This window comes from Hyperolius riggenbachi, chromosome 7 (genome assembly GCF_040937935.1).
Source record: "Hyperolius riggenbachi isolate aHypRig1 chromosome 7, aHypRig1.pri, whole genome shotgun sequence".
Classification (NCBI taxonomy): Eukaryota; Metazoa; Chordata; class Amphibia; order Anura; family Hyperoliidae; genus Hyperolius; species Hyperolius riggenbachi.
Window position 1 is genome coordinate 96027937 of NC_090652.1, and position 23168 is coordinate 96051104.

Consider the following 23168-nt stretch of genomic DNA (forward strand, 5'->3'; position numbering starts at 1 on the left):
CACTCATACTGTGCTGTACCAGAGTGATAGTGCAAAGTGAAGGCTTGCTACTCTGAGAAGCTTTGTTGTTTTCTGAAATGAAGCAGCTTTACATAAAACCTGGAGAGGAGGGAGTGGGGGTTGAACAGACATCAAGGGACCTGAAAGGAGAATTTTACCCCCTCCCCCCCATTAAAAAAATAAAACACTCGCCCAAGAGGCAGGACGGCTCTGGATCCCTAAGAGTGTCCCCTTTTTCGACCACTGGACCCCCGTTGTAGTGTACAACTTTATTGTCAAAGAAGCCTTTGGGTTTCTTCAGAAGGCTACAGAAGTACTCAGGTCTCCAAAGATGAGCATCTCCGTACTGCACACGAGCGGGACAATCGCAGTACAGATTTGCTCTTCTTTGGGAGTACTAGGTAGGAGACCCGAAGACTCAACTGGCGGGAGATTTCAATGGAGGCCCAGCGGTGGAATGAGGGGACACACAAAAGGCTGGAGGTGCTCTAAGGGATCCTGTTTGTTCGTCTATCTGAATTTGAGTTCATATGCGTTTTGCCGATCGCAAGGACAAGATGGCAAATTGTGGTGTCCCTTTTACACTAGAGCATTTAGATCCTCTGCATTAAAATAATGTTGCTTGTTACGTTTTCATTAAGTTAACTAAATGGGATTTGAAAACGCACTATAAAAACACATGGGGCCTGATTCACAAAGCGGTGATAACTCAGTTATCACGCCTAAAAGACTTTAGGAGTGATAACCTTTGCACTAACAAAGTTATCACCGCTTTGTGCTCTAACTCGCGCAAAGTGTTGCGCGTATGCGTGCGCGCAAAGTCCCATAGGGCTTAATGGGCACTTCGCGCGAAGCACGGTGCGCTGCGCGCAAAACTTTGCTCGCGTGAGTTCGCGCAAATTCCTTCAGATCACGCCTAAACTAAGTTTAGGCGTGATAAAGGGCTTTTCACAGGCGTGCAAAGTGTTTGCACCGCTTTGTGAATCAGGCCCATGGAATCCCTCCGCAAAAAAAACAAAAAAAAAACACATGCAATTTGCAGTATAAAACTGCAACTAAAATATCCTCCTCACCCTCAGTATGACAAAATTCAGCTTGTTTGATCCAAAGCTCCCAGTCCCTCTTTGTGAACCCAATCCCTTTGTCCCTCTTTCTTCTGTCTTTCAAGACTGATGTACAGATCTGTATCAATATATGGGCTTGATTCACTTAAATAGCATGCCTTATCAAAGTTAACACGCCTTATCAAAGTAGCATTAAAAGATGCTTCTGCTGGGGCTCTAGTGAACATGGAGAAGAGGATGGCAACAGTGGCTATCACATCTTTGAATGTCCCGCAGGTGCTCCCCAGTCCCCATTCGTCGACTCGGTGGACCAATGAGAATCACCCTGATGAATGATCCAATCCTACTTAGAACTTGACTGTGTTCCTTTTTTCTTTTTTTTCTCAGTGTAAGAGTAAGAATGCAGGGTTCTAAATGGCACTGTAGTAATGTTTTCTGATAACTAATTAGAGGTCATGAAACGTCTATGTGACTGATTAAAACACATCTGACAGTAGGGAATACATTTTAAAAAATAATTAGTTCAAGATCTGTCTGTATAGGAGCTGAGTAACACTAAAAACTACTTATGCGTACTCAAAACAATCAAAACTTCACACCTTTGGTTGCAGAGCAATCAACTTGGGCAGGGACAAATCTATAACTACACAGAGACCAACCTACAACAATCTACCTTCTACAATTAACATTTTTAGGTTGACTGCCACTCTAATCAGGTTTAAAGTTGAACAAGCGGTAGGTTTGTCTTTCTGACCAGCAGAACTATCATCTGCGATGCCTGATATTTATCACATCATAATCATGCGTAGGTGTGTAAGTGGGAGTCAATGTAGCCCTAAATTATACTCAAGTCTATAAATAATAGTTTAAGCAGAGAATGACTTTATTTCACGGAAAGGGTTACAGAGTTTACAGTTCACCCCCAGTTATTAGAGACCAGGGACTGTTGCTTGTGTACACAAAGGGATTTGTGTACTGTAAACACAGCACAAGATGACACAGGATTGTGGATTCCGAGTACACATCTTTAAGATGGAATCTTCCACTTGAGGACTGAGCAGCCTCTGTGCGTCACCTGTGTTTGAGCACAAATAGAGCACTGTGAGCAGTGATTACTTTTACTGGACTGACACTGGTGAGAGAGTACTGCAGAGAGGGCTGTACTGTACAAGGTGACATAGCAGGAGTAACAATTACTCAGTGTAAAGGTACCAATACATTACCTAATTTGCAGGCATCGATCGCTGGCTAGTGGAAAGATCTCGCTCGAAAGGGGGCAGTCAGGTGCTCAGTGGGGTTTGATTTCCAGATGACTGACGGACCCCCAGTTGATCTCCTTCCAGGTGTAACGCTAGGTACCCACAATGCAATTTTCTAACAGATTTACTGTCAGATCGATTATTTCCAACATGTCTGATCTGATATTCTTATTGATTTTTCAAATGATTTTTCACAGAAGCGAATGGAAAATCGATCGGAAATCAGATCAGACATATTAGAAATTATCGATCTGACAGTAAGTTTGTCAGAAAATTGCATCGTGTGTACCCGGCATAATGTGTTACATTCATGCTGAAATCTACTGGAAATCTGTGTACAGTACACTGGCAGCAATAGATCGAGGGATCTGTCTTATGGTCATATCTGGTGACCATCTGCCAGTGTGGGGGCACCTTTACTCTGTCGTACAATTTACTAAGATTGCAGAATCTTAACAGCTGGCAAATCTACCACTAATCTGTTGCCCCATAACTCATAGGGCTTCATTCATTGAGATTTTACAGGTCTGTGGAACCATTGAGAACTTAACCAAGAACTTTAACCAAGGATTGAACTTCATTTTAATCAGTAGTTGATAAGTTGATACCTCCTTTCCCATGAAAAATCTTTACCGTTTCTCGAATAGATCATCAGGGGGATCTGTTTGGCTGGTATTGTGGGGAAACTCGTCCCACAGTGTGATGTCATGACCATGGCCCTGACAGTTTGCTGTCGGTGAACCTCGTTGCTAGCTATGTGGGAAAAAGAACGCTGTTTCCAACTGCCAAGCAAGCAGTATCTCCCTCTATGCATAGAGCTCTCAGAAACAAACATTCCACACAGATCACCTGGCAGAACTAAAAAATGTCACCACCAGTGATACATTTCAGAAAGTAAATCAAGGAGAGGAAATATTTTACAATGGTCAAACACTAACTAAATAATCTATAAATGAATATACTGTATATTCCTGCGTATAAGGCCCCGTTCACACTTGCGTTTTGGCAAGTAAACGGACCGGATTCTGACCTGATCCTGATCAGAACCGTACGGTTCCGATCCGGATCCGGTCCGTTTGTATCAGGCATGCATCAGGCTGCCATCTGGATCCGTGGGCAAAAAATAGTCAAATATAAATAAAAAAAAGTTGGGATCAGCAGAAGGTGCACCTGGTGCACATGTACAATCAGGTTCCTCCGCTGTAGGCATCACCTGCACCTCCGATATTCTGCCAAACAGCTCCAGCACGTCTGTCACTGCTGCTCCACTCCAGACATGCTTGGCCCATGTGTCCCCATCTGAAATAGCCGCTTGGATACGCATAGGAAGTGGGGTAGAACGTCAGGTTTTTGTAGGCAGTGTGTTCTGTGCCTTCCGTTTCCCATTGGTCTCTGTGTTCCTGATGGTGCTGTCAGGCTCAGGTCCGGCTCCCGTCCGGGTGCGTGGGCCGGAGATCCGGACCCCCAAAAATAGCGCATGTTGGAAAAGAGTCCGGATCCGGTCCGGCTCCGTACTGTACGGAACGTACTTATGTGAACGTCCGCATAGCCTTTGCATTGCTATGTAGAACGTACGTTCCGTTTGTACAGTATGCGGTCCGGATCAGATCCGGAAAATCCGAATAGCGAACGCTAATGTGAACCGGGCCTAAGACTACTTATTAACCCTTGAAAATCTTCTGAAAAGTCAGGGGTCGTCTTGTACGCCGGGTGTCATTGATGCTGGGTGATACACCCTCTCCTGTTACCGCCTCTTAGACCTAGCTGCTGAGGACTGTAGTGAAGCGGTGCAGGTGCACAGGTGCGAGATCTGAGCGGCAGAGGAGGAGTCAAATAGTATATAAGGGTGGGCCAGGAGGGTGAAAGAGGTGTGTTTCATGGACACAGTGCGATCTATTCTTCCATACCGCTCTGATAAACAGGTAGACAAGGAGAGTTGACCAATCCAACTAGGCAATTGACTATATACTGTTCTATACTGGGTACCACATACAGTACAGCACCAGTGTCTGTTCATACATAGCACCAGTATACGATTTTTTTAAATTTGCTGTGCGTTGGAAGAGGGGTAGTCTTATACGGCGAGTATATCCCAAACTCTATATTTTAACTAGAAAAGTTGATACGCCGGAATATACGGTAGTAAATAATAAGCAATTTTATTCATTACGTTACTTTCACTACAGTTACTCTTTAACTACTGCCGGACTTTGATGATTGAAATCTTGGCTGCCAGGGCGTAGATTTCAATCAACTGCCGCTGCACACATCCGCTGTTTCCGCCTCTGAATCCCCACCGTCTCTCGCTGCAGCTCACTCACTCTGCCCATCTCTATGACGGCAGAGCCCTGTGAGCTGGTCAGGAGCCGATTTCATTGGCTCCTGGGCCTGTCTTTCAATGTAAGCAACTCCTATTGGCTTACATTGAAAGACAGGGCCAGGAGCCAATGAAAGCGGCCTCCGACCGGCTCACAGGAACTCTGCCGTCATAGAGACAGCAGAGTGGGTGGCCCACCAGGTTCCCGACGTGCGGCGGTGATGGCGATTGCGGCGGTATATGCGGCGATTCGTCGTTATCCGTCAGTGTTCCACCGTTTCTGGTCCCAGCGGTCTCTGGTCCCTAAAGGAGGCAGACCCCGCTGGTACTTAAGTGGTTAAGTGATACAGCAATCCTGGACCAGATATTTTTTTTAAAGTGTCTGCTTTTCAGTGGTAAAATTTTGCTAACCAGTCATCTCAGAATATAGTGGTGGATACTGAATGGAGTTTGTGCAATTGCATTGGTGTGCAGCACTCATGGTAAGAATGCATCAGTGATAAATCCTGGACAGACTAAAGTTATACAGTTGTCCCTGTGAGTGCTGCAGATGAGTGCAACAACTCAACAGATAATTTTCAAACTTTCAGAAATCTCACTATGTTCTGTTGTATCCAGGGTCGGGGAGGGCAGCATTTACTTACTAACAGCAGAGTTTTTATACTGTAGCTTACATGCATTGTATTTAAGCGAGTTGGTTGTTTAATTGGTTGGTGTGTGTATGTACTTGTCAAGTAAACAACTTGTTTTGGGTGTTGGTCACGTTGTGTGGTTAGTTGTGCATTAAGTTGGACGTGTGTATGAGCCTTGAGACGGATCTTCTTTCTGGTCTGTTTTTCCTTACCAAGTCCCTGCTATATTGCACTAATCCAACATTCACACATGCATACAGCACAACACAATTACTCAATGTTTACCAGCAAACATTTAATCAAAGACTTAAGCCTGGTACACACTTTCAATTATGATCGGTCAATCACTGACCGATTTTACCACCTCCTCTGTTATAATACTGGGAAAACACGATTAGTTTTTTTTTTTTGGCAGATTTACTGGCCGAATTTCAGATCGATTTCCATTCACTTTTATGACAAAAATGATCAGAAAAATTATCAAAATCAGATCGGACCTGTTGGAAATTATCTATCGAGCCATCTCTCTGCCCCAAAAACCCATGGGGGTTGATTCACTATAACAAACAGCGTGCCTTATCTGCGTTAACACGCCTTATCAGCGCTAACGCACCTTATCAGAGTAGCATAGCGAGCGCTACAAACGTATGCCTGCTAATTGGCAATGACGAGAGCTCCACTCGTCCTGCCCTGAGCCCCTGTGGGTTCAATCACTTTAAAGGGCATTATCCCCGCACTTTGTTTGGTCCACGTTTCCTGCCAAGTGACAGGCAGCCTATTGGGCCAATCAAAGTTCGGGGATAATATCCTTTAAAGTGATTGGACCCGCAGGGGCTCAGGGCAGGACGAGTGGAGCTCTCGTCATTGCCAATAAGCAGGCATAAGTTCGTAGGGTTCGCTAATCGCTATGCTACTCTGTTAAAGAACAAGCAACACCCATGCTAACCTAGAAATAAAAAACACATATATAAGTAGATAAATACTACTTCTACTTACATAACAGATGTAGGGCTTGATTCACAAAGCGGTGCTAACCTACTTAGCACGTCTAAAGTCTTTAGACGCGCTAACCAGGGTGCTAAGTAGGTTAGCACCGGATTTCTCAATCAGATCGCGCCTAACACTTTGCGCGCGCAAAGATTTACGCGCGCAAAGTTTTACGCGCGCTAAGTCCCATAGGCTTTAATGGGCACTTCGCGTGGAGTGCCCTGCGCTCTGTGCAGTACGCGCGTAAAGTTTTACGCGCATAAAGTTTTGCGCGCGTAAAGTTTTATGCGCGAAAAGCTTGTTTAGATGTGCTAAGGGGGTTTTCACAGGCGTGCTAACAGTTAGCACCGCTTTGTGAATCAAGCCTGTATTGTGCTATCCACGTAATGATTCCTGTGAATTTTATAAAGGAAAAGCAGAAAATCCTATTCTAGGCAGTGGCCATCTTGCCAAGCTAATGCTGACATCATATCCTCCCTGACTCTTGTTTTCCCCCCTCCCTTCTCTTGCTCATTGTGTATTCATTAGCTGCCCTCCTCCCAGAGTCTTCAGACACTCCCACTGAGGTGTATACTAACAACTGCAGTCTATTTTTTTATTTACACATCCAATCACTGAGTCACCTCAGCCTTGCTTGTAAACACAAGTAATCAGAGGGTGTTTCTGATGAGCAGCTAGATAGGGAAATAAATGGAAGATGAGGAATATATTATAGATAAAAAGAACTCCCAGCATTCATCTCTTTGGCACTGTTTGGCACTAGGGCCAGTGCTCATAAAGTATGTGATAACTACAAACCATAACAGCAGAACAAGTTTTGCAAGTTTTGAATGCAGAATTAGGATCTTTATCACTTAATACACTCAGACCAGTTGCTGTTGAAATTTGATTTTTATGGTGACACTCCCGCTTTAAGGCATATTAACTCTGATAAGGCATGTTAACTCTGATAAGGCATGCTATTTGTTATAGTGAAGCAACCCCATGGTGTTTTCCCAGCATGAGGGTGTACAGATATTGAATACTATGAGCAGATTGTGTAGGTAAACTCTCATACTACATGGCGGTAGTAAAATTGGTCTGTAATCGGCCGATCATAATTGAAAGTGTGTACCAGGCTCTAGAGAGTGTTTGTTCCTGATCGATCTGCTTCAGAAATCAGTTACCAAGTCCAAAACATTTGAATGGCTCATTGACTATTGGTCAGTAAGTGGTAGACCTAAGATCACAGAAAGTACAAAACAATGTAAGGTTAAGACGAAATATAAACTAGACAACAATGGGCGGGTTTCCACTAGAACCAAGCATCTGTCTCCGGCACATGTGCAGCACAATTACACATCCAAATCCCTGTAGACGTGCCATGCATTGCTGTGGGGATTCAGATGTTTTGTCTGTAATTCTGAAACAGTGCTTCAGTTTTTTCCCACACGTGAATTCGGAAGCACCCTATTGATTTTGATAGGTTCTGGATTCTTATGCTGGAAATTGCACAGAATCACGCCTATTAGAAATGAGCCCTGTCAGTAATCCGCAAATAGGTGTGTGTGTGTGTGTGTGTGTGTGTGTGTGTGTGTGTGTGTGTGTGTGTGTGTTGTATCAGTGTATGTGTGGCGCTCAGTTCAGACAATAGCATGCACTTCCAGTGAAGGTCAGAAGCTTCGAGGAAGGTTGACCAGGTAAGGATCTCACAGTTTGCATGTATTTATATATAAATATGTGTAAGCCAACTGCACTTTCTAAATGCATAGACAACAATGAGCATCACATCACCTACTGATAATACAAAGAATAAGAGAATTTGGCTAGGAACTTAGATCTTTATCTTTTTACTCTTTGCATTTGTACTTTTGCAAGAGCCTTGTCCTTGAACAGTCCAATTCTAATAAGCCGTATTACAAGAATGTTCCACATAAGGTGGGTAGTCATGTTAAATTCCAAGACCATCAAGGTCCCAACAAACGCATAATAATAGAATTTGTGATGGTTTTCTTTCTTTCTTGGTCTCAGTTTTTATGCTTAGGTACTTAGGCCTTGTCTTCACTTCACTGCACCTGATCCAATCCAGGAATCGATATGACATGCTTTCCTATAGAAAAAAAAGATTGCCGTTACCACTGGTGCGATGCTATCCACCCGGATCTAAAAATGCACCTCATGCTGCATTTTTGGTGTGATTGTGTTTTTGCTTCATTAAGTGGAATGCAGTGGGACTTTGCATTGCAAAGATACCCAAAATCACATAATAAGCAAATATTTGCATTCTGACGGTGCGTTCTTTGTTTTGCAGAGGGAACAAATCTTTAGGGCCCTTTTCCACCAGTAGCTTTGCGATACGATTCTCAGAGCACTTCAAATTTTGCTAAACACAAGGGAAACGCGGTTCGTTCTTTTCCACCTCTGTGCTTTGATTTCTGGCCAATTGGAAATGCTCTGCATGCTGCTTTTTTTGTGCAGCAGACCAATCAGATGCAAGAAGGGTCCACCTGCCTAGAAGGGCAGACCTAGTTTTTTTGTATGCTGTATTGAAATCTTTTGGATGACATTCTTTCTCCAGAAACCTCCTTCATACGTCATCTGTCTGGTTTTTGAAGGATTCTTCCTAGAACGTATCTTACATGCTCTAATATATTGTCCTGTAGGAATGCCTCAAATTGTACACAGTTAGTGGCAAGTCTCATCTTGCAGTAGGACAGTTGACACAGTGGCCTTTCTAAATACTGATGTTGTAAGATGGCCTTTATTATCAACCCCAATTTTGACATTTAGAAAGTTTCTCTACTGTCGCACGGAAATGAACATTTCAAATGAAAAGGATTGTCATTTATTTATTTATTGTATTTATAAAGCGCCAACATATTACGCAGCGCTGGACATTAGTTTAGGTTACAGACAATATTTAGGGGTGACATACAGCAATATGACAATACAGGAATACAAGAAAAACCAGATCACGCAGCACAGTATGAGTACAAGGTAATGCTTAATCAGTCACTGGATGGGAGCATGGAGATTAGGTAAGTTGAGTTCACTTAAATGCATAGCATGGGTGCACAGTAATGAAGGTGCATGATCAGGTAGGACACAAAAGGAGGCGCACCCTGCCCAAAGGCTTACAATCTAGAGGGAGAGGTAGGGACACAAAAGGTAGGGGACCAGAGTTCCGCTGCGGGTTTAGAGCACTTGTAAGGGGTGGTAGGCCAGAGTGAAAAGGTGAGTTTTGAGGGACTTCATAAGGATGTTGAAGGGGGGGGGGGCTGCCCTAATCGGTGGAGGTAGGGAGTTCCATAGTGTTGGAGTAGCTCTTGAGAAGTCCTGGAGTCGTGCATGCCGGGACTTGGTGATGCGGGGGGCGGTCAGGCGAAGTTCATTGGAGGAGTGGCGTGAGCGGCTAGGTGTGTACCTCTGAGTAAGATCGGAAATGTAGGTTGGACAGGTTTTGTGGACAGATTTGTAGGTCAGACACAGTATCTTGAATCTAATTCTGGACTGGATAGGAAGCCAGTGGAGGGATTAATGGAGGGGAGCTGCCGTGGTGGAGCGAAGGGAGGACTGGATAATTCCGCCTGCCACATTCATGATGGACTGCAGCAGGGCTATTCGGGTCATAGGGAGACCAGACAGAAGAGCATTTCAATAGTCAAGGCGGAAAATTATGAAGGCATGGATGAGGAGTTTGGTGGTGGCAGAGGTCAGGAAAGGGTGTAGCTTGCAGATGTTACGAAGGTGGAAGTTGCAGGACTTTGTGAGGTTTTGGATGTTGGGAGTGAAGGAGAGTGCGGAGTCCAGGGTGACTCCCAGACAGCGGGCTTGAGAGGTAGGGCGAATGGTAGTGTTGTTAACAGTGACATGCACATCTGGGAGGTTCAGGGATGGCCGGGGTGGGAAGATCATAAATTCAGTTTTGTCTAGATTTAGTTTCAGGAACCCAGCGGACATCCAGGAGGAGATGGCTGATAGACCTTGTCCATGGTAGTGGTGGATATGTCAGGGGTGTGGAGGTAGATCTGGGTGTCATCTGCATACAGATGATAGACTCATGAAAGGAGGTCGTGAAGGAGCGGTTGGAGAGGTAGGATGAAAGCCAGGTCAGGGCAAGGTCGTGAATGCCCATGGACTGGAGGGACTGGAGGAGTAGGGGGATGATCTACGGTGTCAAAAGCTGCTGAAAGGTCAAGGAGGAGGAGAATGGAGTATTTACCTTCAGCTTTAGCTAAGGCAAGGTCATTGACCACTTTGGTGAGAGCTGTTTCGGTTGAGTGGGCAGGCCGAAATCCAGATTGCAGTGGGTCTAGCAGTGAGTTGGCATTGAGGTACTGGGTCAGGCGTTTGTGAACCAGACGCTCAAGGAGTTTTGAGGCAAATGGGAGGAGGGAGATAGGGCGGTAGTTGGAGGGTAGTGAGGGGTACAGCCAGGGAGGGTTTCTTGAGCAGGGGTAGTACAGTGGCCTGCTTGAAGTCTGCGGGGAAGGTGCCTGTAGATAGGGAGAGGTAAAACAGGGTAGTGAGGACTGGGGACAAATCCATGAAGTGAGGCTGGAGTAAATCAGAAGGGATGGGGTCAAGGGGGGAGGTAGTGTTATGGGAAGTCTGCAGTAGGTAGTTGACTTCCTAAGTGGTAGTAGGAGTGAAGGAGGTGAAGGGAGGATTGGGTGGAGGAGGAGCTGGTTGGGAGGGGGTGGGAGGTGAATTTTGAAGATTGGATATTTCCTGGCAGATGGAGACAATTTTGTTGGTGAAGTAGGTGGCTAAATCTGTGGCAGAGGGGGAGGAAACGGAGGTTGGGGGGGTTTAAGCAGGGAGTAGAAAGTGTCAAAAAGACGCCGGGGATTGGAAGCTTGTGCTCCAATGAGCTTGGTAAAGTATTCCTGCTTCGCATCAGCAAGGGCAGTGTTGAACTGCAGCAGGTTAGTCTTGTACTGTAGGAAATCCTGGTTAAGTCGAGTTTTCCTCCATTTCCGTTCAGTGGCGCGTGTTACCCTCTGGAGGTTGCGAGTATAGGTAGAGAGCCAGGGCTGGCGGTTAGGGGGGCGGTTGCGGCGGAATATTGGGGGAGCAGCTTCTCTAGGGCTGATGAGAGAGTTTGGCGATGCTGAGCTGCAGCAAGATTAGGACAGGTTAGGGTGGGGAGAGTGGAGTAGAGGGCATGGAGGGGGTCAGCAAGGACACTAGGGTTGAGCTTGCGTAGGTCTCGCTGCCATCGACCAGGTGGGTGGGGGGGTAGTATGGAGGTGCCTTCCGTGAGGAGGTTGAAGGTGAGAAGGTGATGGTCTGAGGGAAGGATGGGTGCGATGTCAAGTTCTGTAATGGTGGTGGATTTAGTGAATATAAGGTTGAGAATGTGACCTGCAGTATGGGTGGGGGTGTTGGTGTGTTGCACTAGGCCAAGGGAGTTGGCTATGGTGAGTAGCCGGGTCGCAACAGAGTTTTTGGGTTCACCGATGGGAATATTGAAATCCCAGAGGATGATGGTGGGGAGGTCAGAGGAGAGGATGTGTGGGAGCCAGGAGGAAAGGTTGTCGAGAAATTGTGGTGTAGAGCTCACCGGAGGGTGATTTAAGACTGCAACAATGGCTGGGACAATGGCTGGGAGGGGATTGTAGAGGCGGATAGTGTGGGCCTCGAATGATGTGGATTGTAGGGAGGGAGGTGGAGTGAGAACACGGAACGTGCAGGATGGAGATAGGAGCAGACCCACCCCTCCCCCTGGCCTGTTGACTGGTCTGGGGGTGTGACTGACGTGAAGCCCACCGTAGGAGAGGGCAGCCTCTGCTGTAGAGTCAGAGGGGGTGAAAATATAACCAAAAAAAATAGTGCCAGTCCAAGATATGAGGACATCATCTCTGGACCTGTGCCAACTGAGAATTTAGTTACAACTCCCCTAAGTACAGATTCGCCAGAAATGGCACACAAGTCCTGCCCATCAGGGCTTGTGTTTTCCTTTTATGTTAGAAACTAAGACGAAGCCTACATGCAAATAAATACAAATCTTTAGTGACTTCAAACCTATATAATTTTATAGTGGGGCAAAAACCTAACTCTGCTCAAAACTGTGGTGCACTCAGTGCACAACTCAAAAGGTTGATTACCTTCAACTCATTAACCACTACCGTGCCAATGTTACAGAGCTGCTTGCAGTCTAAAGGGGCCCATACACCTAACGATTTTCCCGCCGATACACAGCCGATCCGATCACAGTGATCGAATCGGCTGTGAAATCGCAGCGCACACTGCTGACAGAACGATCGATTTCCGTCCAAAATCAATCGTTCCTGTCAATTCCCGTTGATCCGTCCGTGCGGAAGATTTTTCTCGATCACCGGCGGGTCGGGAGTGCGTCGATAGCGGCGTTCGAATGCCCGACGACCGACGCAATACATCGGGTATACATTGCCTGTTCTGGCCAGCGCGAGTCCCCTGGTCCCCGCTGTGTTCTTCTCCGCTCCGGGCTCCAGACCATTCCTGCAGCTACACAGAACTTCCTGTCCCGGCAGGAAGTTTAAACAGTAGAGCGCCCTCTACTGTTTAAACTTCCCCTGGACAGGAAGTTCAGTAGCTGCAGGAACGGTCTGGAGCCCGGAGCGGAGAAGAACACAGCGGGGACCAGGGGACTCGCGCCGGCCGGAACAGGTAATGTATGCAGGGGGAAGGGGGGGGGGGGGGGGCGGCAGCAGCGGCAGCTCCACAGATTGTGATCGGTTTCAGGCTGAAATCGATTCACAATCTGTTTGCAGTAAGGTGGCCATACAATCCCTCTCTGATTTAATTCGATCAGAGAGGGATCTATCTGTTGGTCGAATCTGATGGCAAATCGACCAGTGTATGGCCACCTTAAGTGGTGTTGTTGTCCGGTCTTGTTATAAGCACACTTATTGCAACTAGGAGGCTTAGGGAAGATAGTGGAGTGTCATTTTGATGACAGTTTTATGAGATTGCATGTGATTTTTTTTTGTTCATCTGTTTTTCTTACAAACATTTATAGTTTTATATGTTTTTTGTGAATGTTACATTTCGTATAGTGTTATAGATTACATTGGTGTAATACTCTCTGTCCCCATTTTTCTTTGTACCAAATTAATTTGATTCATTAATATGTTGGTGCGTACCAATTCTTGGTCACATAACATTGTAGCTTTTCTAAAATGAGTGTACAGAACATAATCCTGGTAGCTGTGATTTTATGCAATTTGTTTCATTGACTACGTTGATAACCCCCACGATAGGATGCAGTTACAGTTACTCACAGTTCTGCAGTACACACTCTGGGGAATACCCTCTTCTAATATATCACATTACTCCAAGAAAGAGAACATGGTGTAGCAATGTATGTAGTACATTGAAACTCTAGTAAATAATACATAACTAGAAATAAAAATGGTCAGTGGGGACACGTTTACTAGATCTATTTTATTTTTTTACATATAATTCAGTATGTGTATCATTTCCTCTCACAGGCTATTCTAATGTTGCCACAATGAGGTCCTAATATCCCAATCACAATGTGAGCAAGGCACATTCTAATCCAGATTCTAATCAGGATGATAAGTGAAAATAAACCATGTACAGTAGCAATGTGCTAGACAGAATACCTGGTTCATAAGCCAAATGTGGTTGCCACTACATTGCAGCATGCGTTGTATCACCTCTGGATTCAGTTGCTGGGATGAAGAATGAGGTACACCATGTGACACTCAAGGCAGGATCATCAATAGATGTCAGAGTACATTTTTCCAGATTACCTGCGATACAGTACAGGGAGTGCAGAATTATTAGGCAAATGAGTATTTTGACCACATCATCCTCTTTATGCATGTTGTCTTACTCCAAGCTGTATAGGCTCGAAAGCCTACTACCAATTAAGCATATTAGGTGATGTGCATCTCTGTAATGAAAAGGGGTGTGGTCTAATGACATCAACACCCTATATCAGGTGTGCAAAATTATTAGGCAACTTCCTTTCCTTTGGCAAAATGCGTCAAAAGAAGGACTTGACAGGCTCAGAAAAGTCAAAAATAGTGAGATATCTTGCAGAGGGATGCAGCACTCTTAAAATTGCAAAGCTTCTGAAGCATGATCATCGAACAATCAAGCATTTCATTCAAAATAGTCAACAGGGTCGCAAGAAGCGTGTGGAAAAACCAAGGCGCAAAATAACTGCCCATGAACTGAGAAAAGTCAAGCGTGCAGCTGCCAAGATGCCACTTGCCACCAGTTTGGCCATATTTCAGAGCTGCAACATCACTGGAGTGCCCAAAAGCACAAGGTGTGCAATACTCAGAGACATGGCCAAGGTAAGAAAGGCTGAAAGACGACCACCACTGAACAAGACACACAAGCTGAAACGTCAAGACTGAGCCAAGAAATATCTCAAGACTGATTTTTCTAAGGTTTTATGGACTGATGAAATGAGAGTAAGTCTTGATGGGCCAGATTGATGGGCCCGTGGCTGGATTGGTAAAGGGCAGAGAGCTCCAGTCCGACTCAGATGCCAGCAAGGTGGAGGTGGAGTACTGGTTTGGGCTGGTATCATCAAAGATGAGCTTGTGGGGCCTATTCTGGTTGAGGATGGAGTTTAGCTCAACTCCCAGTCCTACTGCCAGTTTCTGGAAGACACCTTCTTCAAGCAGTGGTACAGGAAGAAGTCTGCATCCTTCAAGAAAAACATGATTTTCATGCAGGACAATGCTCCATCACACGCGTCCAAGTACTCCACAGCGTGGCTGGCAAGAAAGGGTATAAAAGAAGAAAAACTAATGACATGGCCTCCTTGTTCACCTGATCTGAACCCCATTGAGAACATGTGGTCCATCATAAAATGTGAGATTTACAAGGAGGGAAAACAGTACACCTCTCTGAACAGTGTCTGGGAGGCTGTGGTTGCTGCTGCACGCAATGTTGATGGTGAACAGATCAAAACACTGACAGAATCCATGGATGGCAGGCTTTTTAGTGTCCTTGCAAAGAAAGGTGGCTATATTGGTCACTGATTTGTTTTTGTTTTGTTTTTGAATGTCAGAAATGTATATTTGTGAATGTTGAAGTGTTATATTGGTTTCACTGGTAAAAATAAATAATTGAATTGGGTATATATTTGTTTTTTGTTAAGATGCCTAATAATTATGCACAGTAATAGTCACCTGCACACACAGATATTCCCCTAAAATAGCTAAAACTAAAAACAAACTAAAAACTACTTTCAAAAATATTCAGCTTTGATATTAATGAGTTTTTTGGGTTCATTGAGAACATGGTTGTTGTTCAATAATAAAATTATTCCTCAAAAATACCACTTGCCTAATAATTCTGCACTCCCTGCAGTAGTATCTGGAAGCGGAATCAAAATTGAAAACAATAGACTGCTTCCAAACGAATGCACTTATTCAGAATTTTGGACAATGCATCCAAATACTCACGGCTGTGCAAGGCATGGATAGAGGGATTCTGATGCGTAATCACACTGCACAAGTGGCGGCATCCATCTCAAGGACAGAGGCACAGTTCAAATGGAAACCCGCCCTTTAGCTGCGGTGAAAAAAAGTGTGGAAACATTTTTTTTTCAGTTTTTTGGCAATAAGTGTGAACCTGGCCTTACAGCGTGCTGGCGAGTGTTGCCTTTGTATACCTGCAAATGACCCTGGATCCAGGCCGATGGATCTGTCAGTCAACTTGAGGTCAGCATGGCCTACCAAGCCCTGCTTTGCTTTATTAGAATCTGAAGGTGTGGTTAGTTTATCCTATGCACTGGGGACTGGGTATCCTTTGTGACCTAGACAACAGCGGCAGCAGCTTAGAGGTCACATCCTCAGCAGTACTCCAGGCTGGTTAGATCTAGATGCTTTGTTTTCCATCCAAACACAGCTTCATGGAGGGAGGTGAATATATTTTCGGAAGGAGGTTGTCAGGCTGCAGCTCACTGGCTGTGCTCAGCCAGGACAGGCAGTGACACATTCTGACAAACCGGTCAGATCTTCCCTGTGTCTGCATGGAGAAGAGTGTCACGAGTCTGAGCTGATGTGTTTGTTGGTAAAGACACAGCAGGGAGAAGGACAGCAGGACAAAGAGGGTCTGTTATAAGCAGTGACCCTCTAGACCCAGGCTAAGGCTCATACCGGGAAACTGATGTGTAGTAGGTACTAAAATATGCTGGGTCAGCAGGCAGTTCTATTGTCCTTGACTGAAAGAATCGAGCAGTTAAGGTGGCCATACACTCATCGATTTTCTCATTCGATTCCTTGCAGATTTGATTCAGCTGCTGGGAATTGATTTTGACTAAAAATCGATTGAAAGCTTCATTTGGACAGGATGGAAAATCTCAAATCAGGGGCAGGGCAAGAGCATTTGCAGATCAATGGCCTGGCCTATAGCTTTGCACTGCATCGAACAGTGCACCTCTGCAGTTTGATCGATTTTCAATAGATTCCCTGCTGGAATCTACTGGAAATTGATGTGCAGTGTATGGTAGGAATCGATTCCTTCTCAATCTATTCTTTTCAGAAAGGAATCAATCGTTTTGAAACATAAAGGTAAAAATTTATCAAACTTTGATTGACATGTTGGGACAAATCAAAGTGCTTAAATCTGCTATAAATCAGACAGGAAAATTGACTTACCGGTATAATTCCTTTGTTTGTCCATGTAATGCTACCTTCACACTGACATGTTGCATCTGACAAAATAGTCGCATAGCAAACATGAAGTGATTGTATTGTAAGTTTATTGGCTTCCCCCTAAAAATTGGCCCTAGACTACGATACATACACCACATGATACATACATAGATATACCGTATGACTATGGTAGGGATTAGATTGTGAGCCCCTGTAAGGGACAGTTAGTGACAAGACAAAATAGTCTGTACAGCGCTGCAGAAGATGATGGCGCTATATAAATACTAAATAATAATAATAATGAGTCATTCACATCAATGTATTAGCAATGCGGTGCGCTGGAATCCGTTGGAATAATGCGAGGCACACTGTTGTACAATAGAATGTGCGCATTTACACTTGCAGTGAAGCATATTTTGATGTACTGTATATTTTCACATACTGTATGCACATTGCGAGCATAACACACAATGTGACTTTCCCCTCCGCTGCAATACTGTTCTTACAGGATATGTGACCCAATGCCCCAGCCTAACTTTACTAAAACATATATATCTGTTGGTGCTGTTTGAATAAATTAAAATAATGATAACCTAACTGCATTCTCAGATCTGCACAGGAGCCTCTTTTGTCCTCCTTTAGAATTACCTCTTCGCATTCACGTATACACGACTTCTCACGTGCCGCACTCCTCCTCTGGAATGCCCTTCCACAGCACATCCTTCACTTTCAAACCTTTGAAATCTTTAAACACTCACTCAAAACTCACTTTTTTCGACAAGCATATACTTTAACTTAAGCCATTCCCCTTTAACCTCTCGAGTTTTACTCCTTACTAAATGATCTGAACAGGCACTGTGCCTGTATGTATACCTCATACCTCCCCACCTCTTGTTCCCCCCCCCCCCCCCCCTTCCCATTCCTTTAGATTGTAAGCTCGCAAGGGCAGGACTCTCACCTTATGTGTCTTGGATTTTGTTGTTCATTTCATAGCTTGCACTCTGTTATACCTTTTATTCATCATGCTACATCTGTCATTGTAACCACCAGCTCTGTATTTTGTAGCAGTGTCCTCCCTCTCTGCCATGGATTTAGCCACCCACTTCCCCAACAAAATTGTCTCCATTCGTCAGGAAATATCCAGCCTTCAATCCTCACCTCCCACCCCCTCCTGTCCAGCTCCTCCACCATCTTATCCTCCTCTCACCTCCTTCAGTCTTACTACCATTGAGGAAGTCAACCACTTACTGCAGACTTCCCATACCACTGCCTCTCCCCTTGACCCCGTTCCTTCTGACTTACTCCCTCCTCACTTCTCGGATTTGGCTCACTGCCCTGTTTAACCTCAGCCTATCCACAGGCACATTCCCCTCAGACTTCAAGCAGGCCACTGTACTACCCCTGCTCAAGAAACCCTCCCTTGACTCCTCACTACCCTCCAACTACCACCCTATCTCCCTCCTCCCCTTTGCCTCAAAACTCCTTGAGCATCTGGTTCACAAACACCTGACCCAGAACCTCAATGCCAACTCCCTGCTAGACCTGCTGCAATCATGAGTTCGGCCTGCCCACTCAACCGAAACAGCTCTCACCAAAGTGGTCAAAGACCTTGCCTTAGCTAAACCTGAAGGCAATTACTCCATTCTCTTATTCCTTGACCTTTCAGCAGCTTTTGACACAGTGGACCATCTCATAATCCTCCAGTCCATGGGCATTCATGACCTCGCCCTTGCCTGGCTCTCATCCTACCTCTCCAACCGCACCTTCACGACCTCCTTCAATGAGTCCTCATCCATCCCCAACCACCTCTTAGTAGGAGTCCCCCAAGGCTCGGTCCTTGGCCCCCTACTATTCTCCTTATACACATCCTCCATTGGCAAGGTTATATCCTCCATGGGATTTATTTATCATCTGTATGCAGATGACACCCAGATCTACCTCCACACCCCTGACCTATCCACCACTACCATGGACAAGATCTCCTCCTGCCTATCAGCCAGCTCCTCCTGGATGTCCGCTAGGTTCCTGACACTAAACCTGGACAAAATGGAATTTCTGATCTTCCTACCCCGGCCATCCCTGAACCCCCCAAATGTGAATGTCACGGTTAACCACACTACCATTCGCCCTACCTCTCAAACCTGCTGTCTGGGTATCACCCTGGACTCCGCACTCTCCTTCACCCCCCACATCCAAAACCTCACAAAGTCCTGCAACTTCCACCTCTGTAACATCAGATCCGCCCTTCCCTGACCTTTGTTACCACCAAACTCCTCATTCATGCCCTCATAATTTCCCGCCTTGACTACTGCAAAGCCCTTCTGTCTGGTCTCCCTATGACCCGAATTGCCCCTCTGCAGTACATCAGCAATGCAGCAGCCAGAATTATCCACTCCTTCCATCGCTCCACCACAGCAGCTCCCCTCTGTGAATCCCTTCACTGGCTTCCTATCCAATCCAGAATCAGATTCAAGATACTGTGTCTGGCCTACAAATCTATCCACAAACATGGCCCAACCTACATTTCCAATCTTACCCAGAGGTACACACCTAGCCGTTCACCTCGCTCCTCCAATGAACTTCGCTTGACTGCCCCTGCGCATCACCCAATCCCATGCACGCCTCCAGGACTTCTCAAGAGCTGCTTCAACACTATGGAACGCCCTACCTCCCCCCATTAGGGTTTCTCTCTCCTTTAACATCTTCAAGAAGGCCCTCAAAACACACCTTTTTACTGTGGCCTGCCCACCCTAACTAGTGCTCTAAACCTGCAGCTGAACTCTGGTCCCCTACCTTTTGTGTCTCCACCTCTCCCTCTAGATTGTAAGCCTTCGGGCAGGGTCCTCCTCCTTATGTCTCTTACCTGATCATGCACCTCCATTACCGTACACCCATCCTATGGATCTGAGTGAACTCGACTGGCCTAATCTCCATGCTCCCATCCAGTTACTGACTAAGCATTACCTTGTACTCATACTGTGCTGCGTGATCTGGTTTGCATGTATTGTCAGTGGCGTAGCAATTGGGGGTGCAGAGGTTGTGACTGCATCGGTGCCCTTGGGCCAGAGGGGCCCCCAAGGGGCCCACTCTCAACTGCAGTATTAGCTCTTTATTTGGTCCTTTACTGGTAGTAATCACTTCTATAGATGCTTAGAATAGTAGTGATTATTAACACACTGTCCCCCATCCCTTTCTTGCACCTCTGACACTGTGGTTGTCCTTGGCAGGTTTTGGTGCACCATATCAATTGTTATGTATAGAGTGGTTGGGGGGCCCCATGTAAAACTTGCATTGGGGCCCAGAGCTCCTTAGCTACACCACTGTGTATTGTCTTATTGCTGTATGTCACCCCTAAATATTGTCTGTAACCTTAACTAATGTACAGCACTGCGTAATATGTTGGTGCTTTATAAATACAATAAATAAATACTGTATATGTACTTAAACATCTCTCACTGAAAAGCGTTACCAACACAGTAAGTAAGGAAAAATATATACAGCAGGCACACACAAAGCAGTAAATCATGGATAGAGCTTGTATCCTGTGGATGAGCTGTCAGTTCGCATGACATTGATTTTGCAGTGATTTTTCTGTTAGCCTATCAGGCATGCTTACGCAGGTCTGGAGAACATTGACTGAGCTGTAGTTGTGGCCTGTCAGATCAGGGACTCCCTAGTCACATGACTGAGCATATACTGTATGTAGGTTCTAATTGGTAACTGGAATACTTAGGTTCTGAGGGCCTACAGTACTATATAGCAGAATAATAATCAGGCATAATAAAGCCATAGACATTTTTTGCTCAGTTCAGCTTTTTACATTGCCAGAATTAAAGCACATCTGACGTGAGAGGAATATGGAGGCTGACATACTTATTTCCTTTTTGACCTATGCTAATTGCCTGGCTATCCTGATGTGAGACAGGCAAACCGGTGCAGGAAATTTGCATGCACCATGGGCCGCCATAGGCCGTTATGTGGATTACAGCTGTTGCAGTGCTCAGACAGAAGTATAGGCACCCTCAAAAGACGGAGCACAAATTGCTATAAAAACAGCGGAATTCGGCTGCTAGCGATGGCTGGCAGCCAAATTACGTCTTACCCCTGAGTCCACGGCAGCCTAGAAGGGAATAGTAATTAACACCACCAGGACTTTCACAAGAGCTGAGTAAGATGTTTTTTGGCTTTTTCCTGCGCCCAAATTTCCCGGCGCCTTAATTACATGTTTGCATCCTGATGATCCTCTGCCTCCAATACTTTTAGCCATACACCCTAAATAAGCATGCAGCAGATCACATGTTTCTGGCTAAAGTCTGACTAGATTAGCTGCATGCTTGTTTCAGATGTTTGATTAAAGGGACTCAGAGCTGAACAATTAAAAAGATTTTATACATACCTGGAGTTTCCTCCAGGCCCATCTGCTCGGACCGCTCCCATGCCGCCATCCTCCGCTGCCCACAGCTTCGGGGACTGAGTCTCGTCACTGACGTCAATTGTGGCCAGCTACGCTGGAGAAGTGCGCCCTCTACATATCTCTCCAGTGGCTGCTAGAGAGATAAGCAAACAACACACTTTTCTTAAGGTGCCCCTACACTTACTCGATTTTCTGCCGATAGAAAGCAGATTCGATCACTGTGATCGAATCTGCTGTGAAATTGATGCGCAAACGCTGACTGATCGACGATTTCCACCCGAAATCAATCGATCTCGTCGATCTGTCGGCACGGAAAATTTTGCTTGATCGCTGGCAGGTCGTGAATGCGTCGATATCGGCGTTCGAAAATCCGCCGACCGACGCTAGCGGCAATACATTACCTGTTCCGCCGGCGCGTGTCCCCGTGGTCCCTTCTCCGCATTGGGCTCCGGCTGGCTTCACTTACTTCCTGTCAGGGGACGTTTGAACAGTAGAGCGCCCTCTACTGTTTAAACTTCCCCCGACAGGAAGTAAAGTGAAGCTGAAGCCCAGAGTGGAGAAGAGAAAGCGGAGACCGGGGGACTCGCGCCGGCTGGATCAGGTAATGTATGCAGGGGGCGGCGGCAGCAGCTCCACAGAGTGTGAATCGATTTCATAGTGAAATCGATTCAAAATCTGTTTGCAGTGTAGGCAGCCAATATATCCCTCTTTGATCAGATTAGATCACAGAGGGATCTATCTGCTGGTCAATCTGGTGGCAATGGCTGCCTTTAGGTTAGACTGGCTCCAACTGACGGAAGTGCAGTGCCCCGGTTCCCAAAGCTGCAGGCAATGGAGGACGGCGGCGTGGGAGAGATCGGAGCGAATGGGACTGGAGGAAACCCCAGGTATGTATAAAATCTTTTTAAATTGTTCAGCTCTGGTGCACTTTACGACATTTCGGCAGCGAATTAGATCAGCAGTACAGCCAGGCAACTGGTATTTTTTAAAGGAAATAAATATGGCAGCCTCCATATCCCTCTCACTTTAAGTGTATTTTAAAAGTTATCGGAGTCGCAATGAAAGTGTCCCATTTTACTTACACTGATCAAGAATATAAATGCAACACTTTCAGTTTTGCTCCCATTTTGCAGTGTAAGGCACACCTGTGCAATATTCATGCTGTCTAATCAGCACCTTGATATGCCACGGGTGGGATGGATTATCTCAGCAAAGTTCTCACACACAAATTTAGACAGATTTGTGAACAATATTTGAGAGTAAATGGTCTTTTGTGTCTGCAGAAAATGTTTCGGATCTTTGAGTTCAGCTCATACAAAATGGGAGAAAAAACAAACAAACTAAAGTGTTGTGTTTATATTTTTCCTCAGTGTACCTGGATCTTCTTCCAGCCCCCTTAAGTCTTGTCCCCTTACTTGATACGCTGTGTGGCCTGAGACTTAGCTAAGATGCGTGACTACTGACCTGGTGGTGCGCCTCTTTGGTCACGCTCCTGTGGAGCATTCTGTACATGCGCAGTTACAAGTCTTAAGGAACTGTGAATGCGCAGAACACTCCAGGTGATGAGAGTGCTATTAAGAAGTGCACTGCTGGGTCAGCGCATGCACAGTAATGCGTGACTTAGCTAAGTCATGGACTTTACCGGGCCACACACTGGATCAAGGGAGGGGATCAGGAGGGCCAGGGGCATACAAGACAACAGGTGCTGGATGAAGCCCCAGATAAGTAAAAGGACATTTTAAGCCCAATCATTTTTTCAGCTTACTTACTATCTGCATAAAACAGTGCAGTTAAATGGATTATCGCAGGTGTTGAAAATGAGTAACAACGGTTGCTGCCCTGTTGAGCTTATAAATCCAAAGTGAGTACTGTTGCCATGACTACAATA